This window comes from Aphelocoma coerulescens, chromosome 3, assembly GCF_041296385.1.
Source record: "Aphelocoma coerulescens isolate FSJ_1873_10779 chromosome 3, UR_Acoe_1.0, whole genome shotgun sequence".
Lineage (NCBI taxonomy): Eukaryota > Metazoa > Chordata > Aves > Passeriformes > Corvidae > Aphelocoma > Aphelocoma coerulescens.
In genome coordinates this window covers 61,120,434-61,125,496 of record NC_091016.1, presented here as the reverse complement: position 1 = coordinate 61,125,496, position 5,063 = coordinate 61,120,434, and positions in this window count along the sequence as shown.

Here is a 5,063-nt window from a genome sequence, read left to right as displayed (position 1 = left end):
ATGTCAGCTTAAGCTGTCCCTCCTCCCTGCTCCCACCTGCTTGTTCCTGTTTCCATCACCACAACCATTTGCAGGGTTGCACCAAATCAGGAAACTGATTCAATTAAAAAACAAAACAAAACAAAACAAAACAAAACAAACAAACAAACAAACAAAAAAAACCCCACAAACCAGAAATCAAATAATGAAACAATAGAGAATGGGGAGACAAAATCAACTGCTGAGGTCAAAACTGCCATTATTTATCATCAAATCATGGTCTTAAGCTACATTTTCAGATTTTTTGATGCTGTGTAAGATAATGTCATGCTACACAATGTGCTTCCCTCCATAAACATCTAAACCCCTCCACTTGTGCCACCTTATTTGTTTTGTACCATAAGCTGCATCCAAGACAGGATCATCACTGAAAGGTTGTTTTGCTTTGTTTTATTTTGTTTTCCTGGAAAGAAGGCAAGGGGTTTTTTTAAGTAGATGATTTGGGAGAACTGGCTAAGTGCAGCTACACCAGTGCAAGGAGTATCTGCTAACAGCAGCGAAGGAAAGCAAAAGCAAGCAGAACACCGGGGACAGGGTGGGAGGAAGAGCTGCCACCAGTGGAAGCTTCTTGAGCAGCTTTAGGCCCAACATGTGGTTTTGAACACACAAATTCAGCTGTAGGCACTGTACTCACCCTGAAGTTCAACACTACCATTTCACTGCTCAGGCAAGATAAGCCCTAACAAAGACCCTTCACACAGGCAAATCTACTGCTGAATTCAATTCCCATCTATATTAAGACAAGATCAATAGCAAAACTAAGGCTTGAACTTCAGCAGAGCTGGGATACTGCTTGATAAAGGATAAGGATGGTGCTTCCCAAATCATCCACACAGCCTTGGGCTGAGCCAGTTGACAAACCAAGTGAAAAACCTGACCACACCTTTTGCATTTGGAGCCCCTGTATTCAGATGATTAGCTTGTGTGAAGTGAGGATAGAAAGCTAAATGTTGACACTGCACTCAGTCAATCAAATCTTGCTGCTAAATAAGAAGGATGCCTTGGGCAAGACCTAGTCGACCCAGATTTCAAGACTGTGTAAATACTCTAATCCTGTTTATCTGCTACCTCTCCCAGGGAAAAGCAAATCCTCAGTGGATTCTCAAAGCCCTCTACTATATGTTAGTTATGTTCGGCCACTGAAGGAATAGACATAGAGTCAATTCTGTGGCTGGTTATCAACCACTTGAGTTTCAAATATCAAGCCCTCACAGCACGCTGCTTGCAAAAGGGGCATGAGAGGAAACTGTGGTAGGTCATTTTAATAATGAATGCATTTGGGGGACCAAAATAACTAAACGAGAGAGTCTGCTCTCACACATCCTGGGCACAAAGGAAATAACCAAGTTCCCTCTGTCAGTAACCAATGACAATCTCAAAAAGCATTTAACATTAGTTGGGGAAATCCCATTCTCTCTAAGGCAGATGTAAAACAAAAATTACAATTACAGGGACTCAGATCTCCACAAGCAGCATCCATGACACTCACTGTAAATCCAATTTCATTTATTTATTTATTTATTTATTTAAACATTAAGTATTTCATTGTAATTACTACTGCTATTGCAGATCCTAAGAAACTGTGTGGAGCAGCATTTACTTCAGAGAGAAAGGAAAGCCTGTGAAAATGAGACTAACAACAAAAAGACCTATATATTATTAAAATGCAAAAGGCAGAATCCTTTTGTAGGAAAATTGCATTTAGAATGTGAAATAAAGGTTGTCTCTCATCTGCAGTAAAATGTCCCTCCTGTAGCCTGGGTGTCATGGAGTATCCACTCCCCTCCAGTGGGAAGGAGGGTGGGCTTAGTGTCCTTCAGGCAAGGAAGGAAGGGAGACAGGAGGCCCAAAAATCCAGGCTAGCTCGTTTCAGTACAAAATCCTGAGCATTGTCCCTCTCCCTCTCTTCCATAACAGACAGTGCTTGTAGCTACTCCACTACAATGCAGATGTCAAATATCCTCTTTTTTTTCCCCCCTTTTCCCTTTCAGGACTCTCAAAAGGTCCAGCAAAGCAGTGTAACACTACCCTGGTTTAGATTGTGCAAAGTATGTTTACCAAGGCTGAAAAGAATTTAGTACATACTCCCTCCCCCAGGATCTGCAGGACTCAGAGGGACTGAAACAGGCAGGGAAAAAACTGGAGAGTTAAGAAAAAGAACTACAAAGCAGGCAATTTTGTTTAACTCACATCCTCTTATTTTATTCTTTAATGCCTGGACAAAAGCACATAAAACAAAACAAAAGCACATTTTTTAATTTAAATTAGTTCCCTGGACAGATTGCCATTGCTGTTTTAAAAATACTTGATTTTCATAAAATTCTACACCAACACACAATAAGGTACAGACAGGGAATATGTTTCCTTTTAACTGGTAGTATGGGGAGGAGTGCTTGGTTTCTAGTTTTTGCTTTGGTTTGTTTTTTTTTTTTTTTTTTAACCCAAACAATTTAAGCTACTTGATGAATGCCACAGACACAAAGAGCAGTATCAGTGCAACTGAAAGGTGCCACAAAGTGCATCAGCGGTGCCAAGAAATAACCAGGGGCAAGCGATAGGCGACGTGGTGATTCATAGTCTCCATAGAGCAGATGAATCTCCCCTCAGAAGTGCTTGTCTCCATCAATTATAGATAGAGCTTGGCCAATCAGCCAAGTTTAGACACCTGACTCATTCTGTCTGGCATCTGGAAGCAGTAATGGAGGGTAAGTGATAGTTTTACGGGGCATTTCAAAATGTTACACATCTAAGAAGCACAGCAGTTCAGATACAGGCATTCCACATGGTGCGAGGACTTGATCTCATGAGGCACTGCATCCTTCTCTTCAAAGTAATCAGGGAACTGTGCATCCAGAAAATGCTCTGCATCTTTGCAAAATCAAATCCAAATCCAACTCAGTTATTTGAGAGAAAAATATCTGAATTTACAGCCGCACCAGAATTGTTCTTACCTAATACAAACTTCACAAATGCAAACTGAAACTTTTCTGCATGATGGTTAATTCCTGAGAGCGTGGAGCACTGTGTTCTGTGTTGTGTAAATTTGACTACACATTTGAGCACAATTGTGACTGATTCATCAGATGAGCTACTTCTGCTGCACCTGAAAAAGAATTTGTTATATAGACAGGCACTATCACTTTGTGTTTGACTGTACTGGTGGCAGGGTGCTACGACATGGACTGTGTTTGCCTGCAGGAGGTCATATTGCTTTAACCAGTGGGCCTGCTTGTTAGAATGAAATGCAGACTAAAAGTTCTTCTGTGGAGAGAGACAGACTGTTCCATCTGCCTTATTTTAGATGTCTAAAACTGAGATAAATAACTTCCTTAAAGTGTCTGTATCCCTCCATGGAGTGTACAGAGTGTCTCGGACAACAGTTACATACATAAGTGAGACAGAAAAAAATCCTTTCTCTACCATTGCTTTTTCCTGTTGTGGCAAACTACTGTGAATGCTCCATCTAAATATTTGTATTTATGCAATAACTACAAATTGATATAACTCGTATTACAAATCCCTCACAGTTCCCCCAAGTGAATCATCATCATCATCACAAGATTAACTTCTGCACCCAAGTCTAGTGGTAATTTGTGCTTCAGCCAAGCAAGACCTTTATCATATTCTCACCAGATTTCTTTCTGCAGGTGCACATTTACCTGCCGTAGTTGATGAGCATCATATATTTAACTATGGAGGAATAACTAATGCATGAAAAGCCTTTTTGTGAGTACTCATGCCACATTCTCAACAGATTTACATAAAGTCACATTCACTCTGTCCTTCTTTCTTCAGTTTCAATGTAACCTGCATGAAATACTCATGGGAAGCAGAATTGGAGGTTATACATTGAAATTCCCTCAGATCTTAATTTTGCTGCCTGCTGCAGTTATAGGAATAACATTCTTGTGACTTATTGCCATCCAACCTAGAAAAGAGAAACAATACCATATATATGAGGAAGTACAATTGACAGACCCAAATTAAACACAACACAATTCAAAGACCTTAAAATATTATTATATATTATTAAAATACTATTATATTAAAATAAAGTTTGAGTTGTTTCAGGCCAGTAGGCCCATAAATTACAAAAAGTACTTAGCGCAGCAGAAAAATCTTATTAGTTGGGATTCTAAGATTGTCTCACCATCTACAAAATACAAACAACAGTGATATTCAGAAGCATTGCTTTCAGGTATTGTGTTAATGAAACCAAAGTATATTATCCATGCAAATTATTTTCTCAGTGGTATTTATAGAGTAACACTTTGAGGACTTCCAAAGCTCCCTCATTTTTTGAAAATAAAAGTAGTTTGTTTCCTTTCAGGTAGTGAGTGTTTTCTGGCTCTTTATTTTGACTTTTAATCTGAAAACTTTTTCCCCCCAGTCGTCACAGCCTAAATGTGCAAAGATAGAAAATAAATGACTCTCTTGCACTCCTCTTAGAACAACAAACAAAAAGAGTGAACCAAGGGAGGTTGGCACCTCAGTAATAACCATGTGCAACCTTTTGTTCTGCTAATAATAGTCGAACATGCAAAACCTGTCAAAAAGACCTGAAGATCTCTTCTCTGACACACTCTGGGGTCTTGGAGGTTTGTACTCTATCTGTTTCAGCATGACATGCATTGTCTTTTTGGCACTGTGATTGTCTTCACCTCATTCTCTGCCTCAGGAAAAGATACCATTTATGGTGCCACATTTGTGACTGTTTAGGTTTCAGACAACCTACTTAATGCTGGCTCTCCAGGTGTTGAGAAATTTGGACTTCACTGCCATGTGGGACCTTCATGGCAATTCATCCTCTATCAGAAAGGATTTTTGTTTTCCTTTCCTCTCTCATAGTACATAAGCTTTACAGAAAAACATGACAGTAAGACATGAGGCAGGCAAAAGTAGCACAACCCCTATTGCACTGTTACTGTTCTTTTTTTCCTCACCCTGTCTCCAGAGATCCCCTGTCTTAGTTTTTCTCCATCATTGCACTGATTTATTGCTTCAGTAAATTTCTGGAAAAGGAG